Raw genomic sequence first — 20,237 nt, forward strand, 5'->3', positions numbered from 1 at the left:
CAAATACATGAAGATATTACTATATTTGAAGGATGCTTCTTTGCAAAAGTGCACAAAACATGGACTTCGTACTAATTTCAGATATTTCAGTGAAGGAATACTCCCATCACTATTATATAAAAATTTAAACAGAAGCAATCAGTCAAGCTTCTTTAAAAGGAAGGGAGTACTTGATACAAAACTCACCCTCTCCCTTGGGCAGACACATTTTCCATTAGCCCTGGCCTACAAAGCTCGGCACAGAATAGCACAGGTAGGAAAAGAGAAGAGCAATTTAGATTGTTCTGGGACTTGAGGGAACATTACAACATCCTGAGACGTAACCCTGGCATTTTAAATTGCACAGCAGCTCTGGGGCTGCCACTCAGCCTCCAGCTCCAGATAGTGCTTCTCAATTCAGATTAAGGAGGGATCCAAGGTGTGACGCTGATTACATGGAGGCATTCTGCTGACATTGCCAGGAACATTCATTTCAATACAATGGAGGTAGTGGATGAGGCAAGTTTAAGTTTGACCTTGAAACAAGATATTGTGCAACAGAGAGAATGCTGACTCTATGATATATAGAGAAATATGGGAAAACTAAAGCAGGTAAATCAAAATGTTCAGCTATGGAAGTCAACATGATTTATCTTATCTAACCAAAGTTGGGGTCAGGCCCCATCTATGTTCCAGATTCACTAAATTATGCCATTTCAGCAGCCTCTTTGCCTCTTCTCCAAAATACAGGAAAATATGAATGAGATCTTTGCTGAACATTGCACAGAACCAAAGAATATCCCAAACTGGAAAAGCTGTAGTTATTATCTAGGTGTGTGGATACAGCATACTGTGCCTGAGGAGAAGAAATACTCTATCTTTGCTTTCCAAAGTGGCTGCATCAAGCTTCAGGAAACACAATTGATAAAACCCAGACACAGAAATCATTTTCAGATAACCACTCAAGCCCATTTCTCCATCCATTTATATCCAAGAACCTCTATGATTCTCCCCTGCTTTCACCATGGACAGGGTCTGGCTTGGCAAAAGCTCTTTGATATGGCAGGATAACACATGCAAGTATTTTTCAATCCAAGTTGCTCTAAGAGTTATGTACCTTGGATATGGTTTATTCCAAGTGATAGAAAGACAGCATTGTTTATCACAAGGATATTTATCAATACAAATAAACTCTGAGCTGGTTCATGCCATGAAACCCACTGTGCTTTCATAACCAACTACAAAGAAACTATGAAGCAGCATTTTGGAGGTTACAAAACCTCATCATCTCTGCCAGGATCAACACCAGATCCCATCCAGGTTTCCCCCATGGCACCAGGGCAGGTTTTTCTTCTTCCTTTTGCCCTCCTCTCAACCATTGCAGCACTGCTATGCTCCCATTTCTGTACAGCAATTAGCAGTCCCAGGTCAAGAATGGCTAACAATACAATATTGGGTATTTCTCTGTTTTGTATTTGAACTTGCATGAATAGGTCTTCCATAAAAATAAACCAGCTCCTTTCACTTCTACCCCACCTCACCCCCTAAATATTCTCTTCCACAGAGCTCAAGCAAGCAAATATCAATTTTCTCTTACCAACAGACCTAAACAACATTTTATTGTTTCTGAACACTGAAAACAATCTTTGCTCTTCCCCCAAGTACAACCTGAGACCCAGTAGCAAGAATAATTTATAATATGGGCAGAATCAGCACATTAAATTCTGAGCAGAACAGCTCTCACACCTGAGGTCCCTGGAGCCCCCAAGGGCAGGAATGCTGGAGACCAACCCCAGAGACAACATCCCGTGCCTCACCTTCCTTATTTTCACACAATTGGTTATTCTTCCAGTGTAATCACTGCCTCAAGGTCTCTGTAGTGTCCTTTCCCAACGGTCTTCCCTGCTCCTTACCAGCCTCACTCTCAGGAAGCATAGAAAGCACAGACTCAAAGCCCCCCTGAATTAGGATCACTTCCCCTTTCACCCCCAAACTGTGTATTTTATCTAAATATAATTATCATTCACCTTGTTCATTCTGCACTGCTCCATATTCCTGATTATTCCTTCTTCTCAAATTAAGCCCCAGAAGCTGCTTTCTCTTAGAGTAACATAAAGCTGCTGCCTTTCTTTGTCTACCCTTGCCTCCTAAATCATTACTGGGTTCAGGTGTTTTCCACCAAGTCCAAGAGGAGGCAAATGATTAATCACAGCTGATCTGAATTCTTCCCTTTAATCACACCTGACCTGGACTTCTATGATCTTAAAAATCTGAAGTCCTACTTTATGCTCTGTAGCTTTATGTATGGTCTTGGAAAAAATGTACAATAGAACATAAAGAAAATTTAAAATGTGTAGCTATAGCTTGTTGTATTGCAATGGTGTGATATGAGGGTCTTAGGGGAAATCACTACTTTTTGTAGTGTTTTATTCAGAATATGCATTGTCCCCTCACTCCAGCAGCACAGCCAGGTCTTGGGGAAAATAAACCAGTTTCTGGCATGATCCCAGTACATTTTATAATGGTGTGGGGTCCCAGCACGTGCATGCTTTATAAAGCTGGGGAAGGCTTACATCCCCTCAGAACCCAGTACTTCTTTCAATAATAACAAGGTGTTTCTGCAGAATGTTGGTGTCTGGGTAACCTGTAGCCAAAAAACAGCAGCTGCAGGGTGGATGTTGGATGTCAGTTCTAGAGCAAGTACTTAAATACTTCATAAATCTCCCATTAGTGTCTGGGTCTCTCAGGGAGGATCCAGTGATGGAGTTTATAAAGTTATAATCGCTGCCATCAGAGGATGCTTAGAAGGAAATGATAGATATGTGCAGGCTCACCTGCCAGGGGGGCTATTAAAGAACAAAACAAACTGGACTGGAAATTATATTAATATACGGTGTTAAAACAAAACTGATTCTAATTTCGCCCAGCTTTCCAGTAATATTACCAAATGCACTGCCTTTCTTGTGTTGTTTTTCTTACCTCCCAAAAAAAACTTTTAAGTAACATGTCACACATCACCAGGATGGGGTTTTGGGGTCTGCACATTTGAAAAGCAGCAGGTTGCCAGAACCCTGGTAAATGGCTGGTTTTCCATTCTTGTCCTTGACATCACTTTTCATAACTGCCTATGGTATTTCCAACAAATTACTTTTACACCACAGCCTGTGGATTCATAGAGTCCAGGGATGGACAACTCAAATTAGCAGTTGGAAACACTGTTTTTCTTCTTCCCATATTTTTTTCAGGGCTTTTTTTGCACATTAGTTCTGTGCCATCTGCACTCATTCTGCGCATACACTCTGTCCAGTTTCTTTGAAATTTGGTTTTGCTGAAAAAAGATGGATACTAGGCTAACATTTATCTGAATACTTTAAAAGTTTCATGTGTATTGAGAAGTTAAAATTTGCAAATACAAATATTACAACAGACTATATGTTACTGCCCTAGTCTAACAGGAGTATTATTTTAAAAACAACATTATTTATATATATTACAAAATTGTCCAGAGCAAATCAGACAAAATCACAAATCTGAGAGTCAATATGATCTTCTGATTCAATATAAAACAAATACATCACAAACTACTGCTTTCCAAGGATCTTATTGATAATTTTTTGCTGTCTGAAAAGGACACTTGCTGACCCACTCTGGGCTGACCCAGAGGACTAATTCTTTTTTCCAGTATTGATTTTTCCTTTTCTCCTGTCTTTTGTCATTGTTTTGGTGAACAACAATTAAGCTCTTTTTTTTTTTTTCATATATCTTGCATTTTTTCTAGAGTAATAGCAAATAGCTTATACAAAGTAGAATATACTGATTAGGTCTATGATTTGACATCATAACTTTGTATTGTATTTGCATATTAATGGTGCTGATGGGAAGAACAAATTGAAAGCAGTTATTAGAACATGCAAGGTGAATTTTCTTGCATAAGCCATTTTCATATCATGTCGCCATTATAAAAAAAAAAAAAATTGTGATGAATGTTCCCCCTGAAGCTGACAAGTTACAAGGGCTTGTACTAAGGGAATAATAACTCCAAGATTCATAAAAACGGTAATTACTTTATCAACCTTCTAGTCACATTGCAGACACACACACTGAATCACTCCAAAATAACACTGACAGAAAAATTAGACTTTATGTTGATATTACACTTCTAACCTGAGGTTTCCTTTAAAAACATACAGGCCCAATATATTGCTAATTACCCTGAAACCAAGAAAATCAGGTTTATGTCACATATCTTTAAACACCCAAGTAAGGCTGGATGGGACAGGGAGAAGAAGGAGCAGATATCAGGAGGAAGGAAGTATTCAGGTTCAAGGATGACACTGCCAAGGTATAAGTTACCGTATATTTCCTGTAGGAATAGCAAGGCTTGGCTTGACAGCTCCTTGTAAGACACCATCATCTTGGACAGTGTCCCAGGAAGGGCAGCAGAGATAAAAGTACACCACAAACCCAAACAGCAAATTGTGTTTAACTAATTAATTAATTAAAGAGATTATGTGGTAATCTCACTACCAAGGAACATCCACAGCCCTCTTGGCTTTGTCCATTACCATGCCACCTATGAATGAGATCCAAAAATTGGTCTAAAAAAATCCTAACCTTACATTTTATTTCTCCTATGAAACCGCCCCAAATATCTAGAGCTGTGCAGGTTCAGCAATGATGAGGAATAGCTCCGTGGATCTAAGCAGATATTCCTGTGTCCAGAGGCACAACTCCTAGCACAGCTGGATCCCCCTGAGCAGACAGCTGAGAGAAGTGCTGCTCTCTGCAATAAACACAAAATGCTAATTGTGATCCCGGAGCTCACTGCTGAGCGATGTGGGCATCCCTGTGCTCCTCCCAAGCTGGTTTTGTCTGTGCAAGTGGCGGGGTCCTGCTGACCCTTTGCCTCCACAAACCAATTTAATCCCGGGCGCTGGAGCACAGCGCCTCTGACTCGATTTCCAGCTCTTATCTGTCCTCGGGCAATCGATAAGGACAGGGAGCACTTCCCTGGGGCTGTGGGTACTAAAGGATGGTGGGATGCTGGGCTGTGCAGCACTCAAGTCCTTTCCAAAGACCCAACTGCTGGTTAATCCTTTGCAGTGTTCAATGTCTATATCGGCATCCCTGTGAGATAAATAATATTACCATCGGAGTTTGGAGATAGAAGATTTAATTTACCTCTCAGAGAAAAGTGGGTAAGCAGCATTTGTTCTGTGTTCCAGTAAAAAGGTGCAACTGGACAAAATAAATGGTCATTATTTCTTACTTAACTCATTAATCACTACATGCTCTTGGAGCAACCTGAAGGGATGATAACATAATTAGGCTGGAAATTAAAGTGTCCCTTCCATTTTTTTTTTTTTTCTTCACAAATTTATTATACAATTTGTCACATCCAGCAAACCAGAATTTAGAGGCTCGAAGATTCAAGGTGGTTCTCCCTTTAAAAGGAGTCAGTCAGTTCTCTGTCAGGGAATCACTGGGTCACAAAGCACAGATTCTGTTTTAGGAGGAGAGAATGAGATTAAATGTATTTCAGTGACTAATGTCCATGCAAATGTATGGGTTTAGAAATGTGTAAGATTAGAAGTGTAAATGCCGTTACAATTTTTTTAAAGAATGCTTTCAGGCTGAGGCAGAACACCATCCTCAAAATAATGCTGCAGTTTTCCTCTTAGGTATACACTGCTTGTTCTCACTGTAAGAGCCTGAACTACTCATTTTTAAACTCTTAATCACATTATTTTAATTTCTAATGAGTTCTTATGTGTGGCTGGACGTTTGAGGCCTTTAAGAAGAGTGCTTTGCAGATGGAAATCTCTTTACAGAGGGACTGATTCCTCCCTGTGAGCTCCCAGGCTCAGTGTAGCCTGAAAGGCGGCAATAGCTCAGTCTTTGTTCCAGCTGGGTCCTTGACCTCCTTGTTTACAGTGCTAATGGGGACAGCAGTTAGTCAGAGTCAAGATGGCATTTCTGAGATGTGAATAATCCCACAAGAAAACAGGCTGGAACAGTCGGCACATTCACAGCGCGGCATAACCCAGCCACGGGCTCGTTGTGATGTTCAGCCACCACCACTGATCCGAGCAGGAACAGGGACAGTGACCTATAGGAAATATAATCTCTGTCCCATTACCAACTCCCCGAGACATTTTTCTCTTTCTAAAGCCCAAGATTGTCAATGCCATCCTTCTCAAAAGACCCTCTTTCATGTCGCTTTTATCATCCTGACCTTGTTCTAATGGGAATTTCCATTCTGCCTTTTGAGACATGCAAACGATGCAAAATTTCACTCTTCTCTTGTTGCACAAAGATCCAAAGAGCAAAACCCCAGCTTGGGACGTGGCCTGTCTCCCTCAGCCTATGTGGCCAGCACAGAGTGTGTGCTCCTGGTCACGCTGCACAGGCTGCCTGTTCCCACCACGGAGTCACAGCTGGCCCATCCCTGGAGCACCAGCTGTGCTGCCAAGAACATGCAGTGTAGGAAGATTTCATATATTAAATAGTTATTATATACAAACTCCATTTACAGAACTTGTTTTTGCAGAAGAGTGAATTATCCTGTTTGACAATACTGTCTTTACAAGTGGAAAAATGTGACATTCAAGACATCAAATATCCGTCTCGGTGTTTTGCTTGGCAATCAAAGTCCCAGATTACAATCCTTGAGAATTTAATACACCTCTTCAGCAATTCCCTGTAATGCTACTTGAGTGAGCATAAAACACTCTGTGTTGAACCACTGCGGCCCGGATTTCCTTAATTATATTAGAATGAGATGAAGATTTCCCCAAAGCACAGCTGTGACTCAAATGCACTCAGCTCTGCCCAGCTAATGGGGTCACACCCTGTGCAGACACCAGGTTCATAGGTACCATGGCTCAAGAACTGTGGCCTCAAGCCCAATGCACTCAGCAGAGTTGTAATTATAACACTTAAAGCTATTCCAAAGACTGAACTCACACATTAAGTAAAAACAATAAGCATAAAACACTGCATGGAGAGTATTGTTTGCATGAGCTTGTTATAAATGAGAGACAGAAGTGTCGATATTCAGCAGAATTTAGATTGCTTTATTTGATATAGACAGAGCAAGCAGCGTTCTGGGGAACGTGAGGGGTCACTGCCCACTCTACACTCTACTGAACTTTGGCCCAGAGCTTTTTCTTATATTATGGTTTCCCGCTGTAATCAATAATTTTTGGGTTTTTAGCTGTCCCAATTTTGACAGGCAAGCAGTGGTGGTCGAATAAACATCTTTATCCCAATTCACAAATTCTCCAGTGATAGTTTCACAGATAACCATCTAGTCCTTGTAGATAACCACCAGCAAAATTCTGGGAGTCTGGTCCTTGAGATGGGCAGCATTGATCAGACAAAGGCAGGAAGGGCTCTTGGGAAGTCTGATTTTGCAAGCTGGTAGTAGATGCAACTTATTTGGAAAACATAACATAATATAGCATAATATAACATAACAAGGTGATTTTAAACAGAATGATTTTATCATATAATTTCCTTTATCTAGTGTCCATGCTTCACTTCAGAGCTTAGTATTCTGGTTTATACAAACCCCAATGCTTTTGTGATTAACACGAATCTTTTATCAATTATCACAAGCTCATGGTTTAAAGCTTCCCAGTTCAAAACCTTCAGCTCTTACTACTTTGCATCTGAGTTTTTTATTAAAAAGCTGTGTTTGTATCTTGGGGCCAGCAACACACAGGAAAAAAGAAAATAGTGTCTGAGGAGATGATCAAGCCTGTGTTAATCTGCATTTTCCACAATACATTCCTTACTATTCTTTAATATGGCTTTGAGAAATGAAGGCTCTGAGGAGAACTTAAGAGACCCTTCCAGGATCTAAAGGAGCTCCAAGAGATCTGGAGAGGGCTTTGGACCAGGCCTGGAGTGACAGGACAAGCCAGGAGGGCTTCAAACTGACAGAGCAGGGGATTAGATATTGAGAAAAATTCATCTCTGTGAGGGTGGGGAGGCCCTGGCACAGGTCGCCCAAAGAAGCCATGGCTGTCCCTGGATCCCTGGAAATGTCCAAGGCCAGGCTGGACGGATCTTGGAGCACCCTGGGATGTGTCCCTGCCCTTGCCAGGGCATGGAATGAGATGAGCTTCAAGGTCCCTTCAAACCCAAACTATTCCATGGTTCTGGGAACCTTGGTAAGTCGAGGACTTTAGCCACCAGTGTTGGGGTAACACAGGACGAATAATTTTAGAATAAAGAGTCCCAACCATTGCATAAAAAAAGAGATATATTTCTACTTAGCTTTTTGAACTTTGATCAACAAGAAACAATTTTATCTAGAAACCTCAGAAACCACTTCTCTGTATGTTGGTGGAATCACAGCCCTTCTAACTCAATTCACAGCCTTAATAAGTTCTGTCATCTGTTCTTCTGAGTCTCACTCCAATGTGCAGAAGAGCCTTATTTTAATTTATCTGTGTAAGAAATGCCAGAATGTAAGTTGTACAGTACTTACAGCAATCGATTCCCTGCAACAGCACTAAGATTACACAAATCAGAGCTATCATTTCCTGAATTTCACAGATGAAGAGAGGAACATCATTCTACTACACCTTTTAACTTGTGAGCTGTATAGAAAAATCATAAATAATTTCCATAGGGAAAAAAAAGAGCCGTTGCTTCTCTTTCAATTTTCCTGTAGCTTCAATGCATTCAATTTTCAAATTAGTTTGATATAAAGAAAAGGGACATCAATGAAATGCTGTTACCCATCTGACTTTCTAAGTAGAGCTGCAGCCATGAAAGATTACTGGAAATGATGTGGTTAAAGCACTGCAGTACATGTAGAAAGTGCAGCAAGGAAGGTCAAACTTGCAAGCAAATTCACACGATAAGAAAGTATTGCTTTGATGATTTTTAAAACATCATAGTCATACTATATTGGGTCATCCACACTAGCCTGAATCTTTTTAAAAGTTATAATAAATTGAAAAATCCAATTTCTTGGATGAAATATTTTTATTTTTAAGTCAAATTCAAGCTTGATTGAAATGTACTTGCAGGATTTGCAAAGTAAGCCAAGTCTGTAAAGCAATCAAGAAATTTTGATGTAGGTAGCTGGAATAGTGTCATCCGTGATCTCCAAATTCCCAACACAAAGTTTCTCAGCAATGTATGAGGGAGGGGAGCTCCAGGGTTCAGAGTGTCTGGTAGATACATTCTGTTCTGGTGGAACTAAGTAGGAAAGTTTTAAAGGTGTATTTCAAAATGCATTAACAAATCCCCTAGAAGCTGTTTCTGATCAGAGGAAGTTGAAATAAAATAATACAATTTTTTTGAGTAATTTTTGGTATTTCATCTACTTCTCCTACCAATTAATAATATTATGTTTACTGCTCTGGAAACTCTTATTTAAGCAGAGAACAATGATTACACCAGTAATTTAGAGAGGTCTGATCAAACAAAATTCTTGGACTTATTTTTCTGAGCCAGGTCCAGGAGTGGATCTGCATCCATGATCCCACGACCTGTTCTGTCTATGGAACAGAGATAACACACACCAAGTGTTTTCTGCAGAATACACCCTGGGAGGCCTGTCAGTACACTGCACTGTGCATATAATTTCATACCACTATTTGTTTTAAATCCAGCTATCTGTAAACTAAATGGGCAATCCCACATTTTACCTTCTAGTGTCTGCTGGCTGCTCCTTGAGGATTTCTGGATGTCAGCATATAACCAGCATAGTCAGACTTTTTTCCTGAGAAATAAAAGTATTTTTTTCTCTGTTGCCTTCTGCTTGAAATGTGATTATCAGGCCAGGGACTCATTGTTATTTTATTGTCTGACAGCTTCAGAATAGAATTGAGATATTACATATCTGTTGCCCTGAAAGCCTTTGCAAGATTTTGTCTTTGAGAGCATGTGAAGCAGCATTTCTCTCGGATCTCTGGCCACAAAGGGCTCTGACCTCTCTCTGCAGCAGCCTCTGTGCCCTGTGCCTTGTAAGGAGGCCGTGGCACAGCATCCTGCAGCCCAGCCTGCAGGGTGCTCCTGGCCAGGCCTGCAGGAGAAAATACCTGGCAGATTTAGGATCTTCCCCACAGAACTGGGGCGGGACATTAAATGGAGAGAGGAGAGCTGGGCTAGGAATGACTTTAGACAGCAGGGTATTTCTGGGTGATGTGAACTGGAAACAGCTTTTGTTCCTCTAACAGTTGGTAGAGTTGCAGCTCGCTGGCAGAGAAACCCCAGAGCAGGAGAGGAGATTCTGGACAAAGAGGCAAAAGCTCGTGCAGAATTCCTGTTTTCCACCATGTTGCAGAGAGAGGACTAAAGGGAATTATCCTCCTAGGAGACCCCAGCTTGCTCACTCTTGCAGGTTTTCCATGTGCTGTTACTTTTAAATAATATTGCCCTGCTTTCTGTATAATTTTAGGAAGGTGTAAAAAACTTGTTGGCTTCACTCGCACACTCTGCAATGGCATTCCAGGAGGCAAAACCACCCAACTTCAAATGCAATCCACAAATATCAGTGTTGTTTTCCTTGGATAGGCTACCAAAGTATAAAGCAGTATCAAATAAATCTTCCATGTCATCAAAGAAATCTTCATACCATTAGGCATTTGCTAGGATAAAAATATCCATATATTGCTGGAGGGGATTTTTTTCTGCTCTTTCTGTAAAAAAAATTACTGCCAGGAGTTCAGAGAAATGAGGACTTAGTGGAGCTCATGGCAGGTATGATGCACACACCTTTTACAACAGGATCAACACAGGCTCTTCACTGCTTTTTAATCTTAAAACTATTTTAAATTGTCTTGGGTCTGAACTGATTTTCCTCAAACAGTGTCTCCAGTTCTGCTCTAGCTTTGAAAACGAGACAGTTGGCAAAGAGCAGGAAAACACCTGCTGTGTCCAAGGCTTTCTGGAAGGCTGGGAGCCAACTGCTCTGCTAGAAACCCACCTCGAAAAGGCTTCCTGGGGGACCGTGTCTGGCTTAGGGCAGAATCACTCCTGCACCGTGGGCATGGGAGAAAAAAAGGTTAATAAACCTCCCTACACCTTCCTGTGCTTAATTACTCCTAAGAGGGAGAGTCTTTCAGGAAGAGGCTGGGATGTTTCTCCCATCCACATCACTCCCCAGGGTACCCAGGGCAGGGAGCTCACATGCAAAGGCCATCAATCCGTGGGCTTAGTTTTAAATTGCCTGTCACTGGCACAGGTAATGGTACAATTACTGGCATCCCTTGACATTAAACTCTGTTTTATACTGATGCACATTGCTGTAGAAAGATTTCCTCAAGTTCTCTTTAAGGCAGAACATTACATTTTTCTCTTTAAATATCCTGATCCTAGATGCAACTCATGCCAACATTGTGACTTTTTTTTTTTTTTTTTCCAATCTACCTGCAGTTTCTCTTTTCTCTTATACAACCTCTCCCAGCTCCTGTCCTCTTTTGCTCTTGGACACTTGCACCAAGAACAATCGAGGTCTGTACTGGTCTGAATTTGCTGAGAAGCTTCAAAGGCAGATTTTCTTACTACACAGAAGCTCATTTGATTTGATGGCAGGGGGTTGGGATGAGATGATCTTTAAGGTCACTCCCAACCCAAATCATTCTATAATAGCTAAAGAGCCACAGAATCAAGAAGTATGAGATCAATTAATGTGGAAAAAGTTGACAATGTGACTTTTTTGTTGCTGTAAAACAACAAAACAAAGTTTAGTATTGCACGGCCTACTAAAAATATCAAAGTGAATAACTAAATGTGAGATTCCAGGGAGCATTTATGCTGCTATTAGATATTGCACATAAGAAAAGGCTACTGAAAGAGGTGACTGATGTACACAACCCTGAAAAAACTTTGAAACAAGTAGAAAAGATAAATATACTCAGGTATACTTAAAAAAAATACATCAAATGCTGGATTAGTCCTTTAAGTTTTGGCTTAAGGTGAAAAAACTTTACTCTCATATATATATAATTAAAATAAAAAGTGAAACTTTTTTGAAATACAAACTTTTAAAGATATTACCTCAACACACTTTTATTATACTGGCAATAAATAATTAAAATACCTTCTAAACATATTCCCCCATCAGTCTTATGGGAAAGGCTTAAGAGTTTCTGATTTAGATGTTCTGTTTGTTTTAATTTCCAAGAAAGACTATGGAAACACATGAAAAATGGATCCTTGTTGGAAGCACAGGGCACCTGAACAAATCCCCCCAGTTTAGGGGTGGCTTCTGACAAAAGTAACTTACTTTTTGTATCTTTTGGTTATTGGAATGTCCCACCATGATCTCACCTACCACTGAGGTATCTCGTGAAGGAGTAGAAAGTTCCTACACTAAACAAGAAGCAAGACTTTTAAATACTCTTTGTAAAAATTTGGCGAAATGAAAGCTCTAGTACAACCTGTAGAGAAAAACTCTATCCTATGATGATGTGATATTTATCCAGATAAAGACTAAGTGAGCTGTGATTTATCAGGGCAGTAAAAGACACTTCAGCTGCTGATTCCTCGAGGAAACTCTAAAAATGGTGGGGACACATTTCAAGGAGAGGGATTCCACCTGAGAGCTGCTCTGGTATTTTGTGAACCAAACGTGTCTGACTTTGGGATGCAGGGCAGGTACGTTTGTTCTGGCAGCCTTTTAATTGAATCTCTTCTCTGGCAGAGAGGCAGTTCCTGTGTGCGACAGTAATGTAGATTTATGGAAAATAATAAGGTGATCAGCTGCCCTGCAGAGTTATTATTTTGTTTCATTCAAAAAAAGGAAAAAAAGAAAAGGCTCTATACCTAAACTGATGTGCTGATGTATGCAGTGACACACGGTGCCTGTTTCATAGTTCAGTGCAGTTAATGGAAAAACGCCCATTGCCTTCACTTAGGAATCAACTAGCAAGTAAATAAACAAGGCAAAACAGAAACTGAGAGAGAAAAAACCCTAATGTTAGGTAAGTGCCAGAGAAGGGACTGTTTTATAAATATCCACATAGTTAAAGGAATTTCTAGAATTTCTTTTGATTCCATTTGTGTCCCTTTGTGTTCCCTGGGTTTCATATTTTGGTAGATTTATTTAAGGCAAGATTAATCACCAAAGCAGTGAATTTAAAATTAATATCACAGAATATGAAAAATAATATAATTAAAATATTGATTTAAAATTTACAATCATGTTTATGTATAAATAATAATTATTTTTTTGACTCATCTACCTCCTCACAATTATCTCATCCTAATAATAATTCTGTCAGATCAATGGAACCTCTTTCTTTGAGTTTGCTGGGCACAGGAAAGTGCCCTTACAGACTGCTAACCAGAGATAAAACACCCTACATGATCCACTGCATCCAAGTAAAGCTGCTTGGGTTTCAAATTTCAATCTACAAAACCACTTAACCCTTGTATTTTGTCCTCTGCAAAAAAATCCCTGGGAAAATGCTTTAGTCCAGTGAATACTAACAAGAAATTGCCTAGGGCAGAAATTACTTACATGTACATACCCCCTTCTTTTCTGTTAAAATTCCAACTAGACACAGCACTTTGTGTCCTTCCTCTTTTTGGTTATCAGGCCGAAGACATTTTCAGGAAACCAGACATTTTCAGTTTTCCAATTAATATTTCCAAAACTTCTTTTCAGGGATGCAAAATTGTGCTGAAACAGCTGGAAGTACCAGAAAAATCCATCTGGCTTCACAAGAAATGGAACTGTGGTTTTCACCACATACAGTATCAGCTAAAACATATCCTTTGCTTAACCACAAGGAAAATATTGCGGGCACAGGCAGATCAAATTGAGAAGGATGCACTTTTCCACCAGGATACAGAAGACAAGATGCATCCTAGTGTATGACTATCACCACCCAGATAACCCCCTCAGCTGAGCCCTTCTCCACCCAGAGGAAACATTTCCATTGCTCCTTTTCAAATGCAGTAGGGTTTGAAATGGTGATATCACGTCCTTTTAACCAAGAAGTGCAAATTCTGCATCGTGTTTTGAGCCTTTCCGTGGGTAAGGAAGTTTCTGATCTAATCACAATCTTAGTGGTTCTCCATCTGTTACTTCAGCTTGCTTGGAAAGGTTTTTTTCTCTTTTTCCCCTTAGAACATAACACCCAGCATATTACTGCAAGTTCCTACACTGGATTTGGTTAATCTTTGTATACTTAATTGGGGTAGATGAGACAAAGTAAAGAGAGCAAAGTAAATGAGGCAGAAAGGTAGTGGGAAGAGGAATGGTGCTCATGATCCCATGGGCAGAGCTGTACCAATTTATCTCTTGACATTTTGTCCCACGTCTCACCCAACAGGCCTGGGAACACCAGGCCAGGGCACAACGGCAGCACTGTGAGACAGAGACTGGAATTGAAGAGTCATCATTTTCTATTCACCCTTTCCCATCACTGCATAGCTCCTCTGTGGAAAAATTCACTCAGGAACATCTAAAATTGTTCCCTGCTCCTTTTTAAGGGACTGTGCAGCTGAAGCTTTTTCTCTCATGAAGAAAGTCAGGGATGAGAAGCTCCCCGGAGCGCATTGTGACGTGAAATATTTCTCCCCTCTCCCTTGCCTGTGTAAATGGCAGTAATTATTTGGGATTGACATATGGCACATTAACTTATTCCTGTAACTTTCACACAGTCAAGCACCAGCAAAATTTGGAGGCTGACACTTGAATACTTTACTTGGTGCAGCAAGCCCTACGACACAATAAAGTTTCTCATATTCCTCGTGGCAGTGCTATTTGTGGGAGAGGAATCATTTCTCTCCCTTTTCACTTGGCTTTTGAGTCCAACCCTGCCATTGATCAGCTCACCAAACTCCAAGTGACTCCAGTGTGAGTTCATATCCAGCTTCCTGGGAAAGTGGGATTTATTAACACTGCTGGAGCTCCCAGGCTGCTGCTGCTGCCTTATTGATCAGATCCTGTAAAATGGCATGTCTACCCACGGAGATTATGGATAGAATCAACTAAGGGCCATCAGGCTGACTGATATTTTTAACAAATTTCATATTGCTTGTTATTTTTCTGGTGCTGCATGTGGGGAAACAAAGGTGCTAACAACGTAGGAGGGAAATAATTTCTAAAAAGGGAATATCAAATGAACGTACAAATTTAAGTGGCATTTACTCTAGGCAAGAAAAGATTTTCTCTGTATCTTATCAACAGTGCTTTTCAAGGTATGAATTCCTGCAACAGATATTCCTGGTTTTGTTTTTCGTTGTTGCTTTTTATTTGTTTTTTTTGTTTGTGTTTTGTTGTTGTTGTTTTTTGGGGGTTTTTTTTGTTTTTTCTTTGCTTGTTTGTTTTTGTTGGTTTGGGGTTTTTGTGTTGTTTTTTTTGTTGTTGTTGTTTTTTGTTTTATTTTTTCTCTCCGAATTTTAACCTTTCCAGCTAATCCAGCCCTACATTTTTTTTTTTCTTATTAAAAAATCGCAGATGACCCATGCCCAGGGTCTACCTAAATCTTCTGGGATTTAAAAACCATGTTTGCTTTCCCATTCAATACTCCCAGGCTCAAGACTTTGGGTGGACTTTAATCAACTGCACATTGCCCTTTGCTTGATCTGAACAATCAGCTCAGAAAATTTCTCATTATGGCTTTTGTAAGAAGAAATAATAGCCTGTCTTCTTGCAAGCAAACACAATTTGAATGAGCAAAATTAATGTCTACTTCTCTTTTTTTTTTTCCTGCTACTGATGTGATAGGTTATATATGAGGTGTAATTACAATAATGTCAAAGTTGCTGCAGAAAGAGTTAATCTGCAAAGAAAAATTCCCACCAGGAAAAATAAAATAATCTCTGGTATGTAGATGAACTGTTTACTTGGTAGCTCTTGTGTGATCAAAATGAAACTAAGCTGAACTGCTGAAACAATAAAAGTAAATTGTTACTGGAGCTTTGCAAACCTCAATTAAGTAAATATTATGCAGTAAACAACATTCTGGATTTTAATTAGGATAAAACAATTGAAAAAGGAGTTACCAACCAGTTGTGTTATCTCACAGTAACCTTCAAACACTTCTTGCAGGAGACTTTTTCATTATAAAGAGATTTATCTTAAAAAAAAAAACACCCAAAAAACTATGAAAAAATCCACTCCCACTTTATTTTTATGATCATCAAAAGTCATCTCATTATATATTCTCCCTCCTAAAAAGTTTCTATAAAACTTTAAATTAAATAAATATGGGTATTGATGGTGGTTTTCTGGTCCCAGCTTTTCAATTACTTTTAAGAAAGCAAAGCATTTTGAAAATAATGTGATCAATTTGTTGCACTTAACTCTAACAAAACAAAATCACCATCTAATTATCCAGTCAAACAAAAAACGAGTGCTAACTGGGGGGTAACTAATTTTAAATGGCAGGTACCAGAATGGAAATCATGCCTCATTTTGCATTTTTTCCTGGTAGGTATAATGCAGTGCAACACAGTATTTTTATTATTTATTTGCATTCTCTTGTAGTGCTGTGCACTCTGTAACAGAGATGAATTCCTTGCTGAGCTACCAGATCCCGGGATGCCTTTGGCAGTGGTAAAGCAGATTTCTACAGAAACTGAAGCACAATCCACACTTTCACTCCTCACCAGCCTGTCCCAGCCCTGAAACTGGGTTCCTACAGCAAACCCTGAGTTTTCCATCCAGGAGCACAGCATGGAGCATATGTCAGTATGGCTTAAGGGGGAATAAAATGTCCTGTTACTTCTAAAACAAACTTCACCTCTGCCTCCAGCAGCCTGGAGAACATCACTTTCACAAACAAACATATTTATGTATGCAGACTGTTTAAGTGTCAATTACTGTCAATTAAGCTGTCTTCAAAATGTTAAAATTGCAGCCTTCTTATAAACATTGTTTCATTAATCAGCAGTGAAACAGCCCATTCTCAATGGAGACAAAATTATTGGTTTAAAAACGAAAAGTTGAGCTTGTAAAGAAATAACAATGACATTTGTAGGGGTTGACATTTCTGCACAATGTGGTGAGCTATTAATTTGCTAATTACACATGGAACGCTATTTCAGTGCATATTTTAAGCAACCGTCTAAATTGAACCTGAAGATTAAAAATCTTGCCCTAAAGGCTTGGATTTCTCCCTTCCTTTTACATTGCAATCTCTGAAGTAAATTAACAGGCTGCATTTTTTGTGGCTCTCTCAGGAGGGGAAGTGAGAAGCTCAAGGGTCAGACCCTGCAATGCCCTGGGGGAGCAGTCACCACTGCCCTGTAATCTCCTCTGTACCTGCAGAATTTGTACATTTGTTTAACCCCCCTTCTCTTGAGAGGTCCAGCAGTGTCCAGAAATCCAGCTGGCACCTCTCTCTCATTTTTACCCCACTTTTGGCACAGCTGCGTTCACACCTGGAGTGTGGCAATGGCTCAGGTGCTCTCAGACCTCCTCCGGCAGGAGCTTGGGAAGGGATTGCACGGGGAGGTGTCAATACCTTCTGCTGCTGCTTCTTTAGGTGATGATTCCCTTAATCAGCTCTTAATTCCACTTTATTAAAGAGACAATGCCTTACAGAATGTCATTACCTCAGACCTTTGCTGCCAGCTAACATCCAACATCCTGATAGGGAATGTTCATGTGGAAAAAACTTTTGTTATTCCCTCCCCCAAGAAAATGACAGAATGGCCTGTACACAGCAGGCCAAAGAATCAGTGCCATCTCCAGCTGTTCCTCAGCCAAAACTCAGAGACCATCTGTGCCAACCTGAGTAAAGTCTCACCTAAAAACAATCTTCCTGGCTCTCCTTTCCTTCCCTACGTTGTATTTGCCCCCTCCTTTAACATCCTAGTATCCTTGCTAGCACTTTGCCCCTGCTTAGAGAAAGATAATTTCCTTAAACAGGGTTTTGACCCTATTCGACAGATCTCACCAGGGACCTTGGTCACTCACGAGACCTCAGCAGTTTTGTTCTGTGTTACTCAAAGGACAACTGTTGAAGGTCAAAATGAAAATTTTCCACCACCCTCACACACATATGGCCTTCACTTCCATATGACTGATAGCTTCCAGGTTCACAGAAGGAAGACTGACAGTTCTGTGATGTGGAACATCAAGCGAAATCCAACCTAATTAATTTAAAAGAAAATCCATCTTTTAACGCTTCAGTTGGTTGATTTTTCTACCAGCTGAACGCAAAGCTCAGATCTTACTCAAATTCACAAGTGACATTGGGCCTGTTCCTTTCTCTCTTTGTGTCCACCTTCTCAATATCCAAACAAGGATAAAGTGTGTAAGAAAGAGCTGAAAAAGCATCAAGAGAAATCAGGGCACTTCAAGTTGCCTGGCAGTGTGGTACATGACACTCTCTGGAAATCAGCTCTTCCTGTTATACCTCGGTCCTAATTTCCCTGATGACAATAAGCATTAGAAGAAGAAAACCCATGCTTAGAGGATTTAGAGCCCTTCAATTATTCTTGTTTTTTAATTTTGGTCTCTCCTTTGAGGAATGCTGTTTCCTGTGTAAATTGTTTTCTCCCCCAGCAGCCATCTCTCACGGCTCAGAGAGCCCCAGCCCAGCACTCAAAGAGCTACAGGCTCCTCCAAGCTCCTGAGAGCAGGCACTCAGTGTCCCCGTGAGGACACAGAGGCTGAAATCAGTCACTCATCTACAAATGAGGGGTTAAAAGGCCTTATTTGACCAGTCTCCCTAGCTACATTCCTTAAGGGAAAGCTGATCCAAGTGTATGTAGATGTGTATATGAGAGTATTGTCTGCTTACAGAATGTGAACATGCAGAACTTTTACAAGTTTTCATACTCATCCCCAGCCTCATTACCTGTATTTTCTCTCTGTAGATACATATTTGGGTTCCATTAAAGAATGGGCTTAGTCTGACCAAAACCTCCTCTATCCAAGCTATATTCAGCTGGTCTAAGACACCTCCACTTCTATAAATTCTGTTCTGAGAGAATTCTTTTATAATGGACCATGTCACTGCTAGAGGTTCTCATGTTCTCTGTGCACAGTGAGAGGATGCAGGTAATCTTTTACTTTTGAAAGTCTCAAAGCATGTGTATTTTTATTCAATTTTTCTGAAAGGTCAATATACTACAGATCACTTATCAGTGATCCTTCCTTGCCTAGGCATCATTTGTTCACTGTGGCATCAGTTTTCCTGGTTCAACAGTCAGCTCCTAATAAAAGAGGATGACATGTATTAGAAGTAAAGAAAAATAGCTGTAATAATAGCACTCCAATCCTACTTACTTGTCTCTTAACCTCTTTCTTTCAAAGGCTCCCACGCTGCAGTGCTCAGAAGAAAGTTGCCATTGAATTATCCACCGGAAATCCATTGGCATCTATTGCTGCTCTGGTGCAGCAGCGTACAGGGCAACAATAACTGATAACACTTCTCACATCCCTGCCCCTCCTCCGGCTCAAACTGTGGCTCTAGAAATAAAACCTGGTTTAGACACGGAATATATTTTAAATTAAGCTCACAGCTGCAGACAGAAATCAGCTCCATCTGACAGCTCGGCCCCCCAGGACCTCGGTGCTCGCCCACTGCCCCCCTGCTCCTCACAGCATTGTTCTGAGGAAGCACTTCTACTGCAATTCTCACTGATCATGAAAGGCAAATAAACCAAATCCCAGAAGCAAAAGCAAAAAGCATCAATAGAGTTTTCTCCAGCAGCCTACTGCTATTTATACAGGTGACAGTGAACATTCACACATCAAAACCAGTGGTATTTTGGCATGTCTTCCAGGAGCAATCATCTCCCTAACGGATAGCACGGTAAATAAGCCCTCCCTGATGAGGAGAAGATGCTTGAATCCTTATAGCAGCAGTCTGTAATGAAGAGGATGCAGATTCAGTTCCCTGTCAGATTTCCTGATAGGAGATTTTTTTAGAAATCTCACAGGTACCTTTGGATTTCAGTACAAGGATCTAGGTGGCTTTTAACGCCACAATTAAAATTTCTGTGCTTTTCCTAACTTCACAGAGGAATTATCAAGATTGATACATTAAAGAACAAAGGATTCATTAGGGAGCCGACAGCACACAGCTTTGGTATCTAAAGTGGATGGAAATTTGGTCTGGGTGAACAAACCCTCCAGCCTAAAACTGTACTGATTCCACGAATGATTGGTTCAAGGGGGCAGAGGAACAACCATGATCTGCTCCTATTTTTGGGACACAGTAGCCACATAATGCTGACTTGCACCTCTGTCCCCCAAATGCACTCTGAGAGTGGCCCAGAAAACTTCACAGCAGATGATGATTTCATCTGTCTGCATGGCACAATCC

The sequence above is a fragment of the Sturnus vulgaris genome, chromosome 7 (genome assembly GCF_052056855.1).
Source record: "Sturnus vulgaris isolate bStuVul1 chromosome 7, bStuVul1.hap1, whole genome shotgun sequence".
In the NCBI taxonomy this organism is placed as follows: Eukaryota; Metazoa; Chordata; class Aves; order Passeriformes; family Sturnidae; genus Sturnus; species Sturnus vulgaris.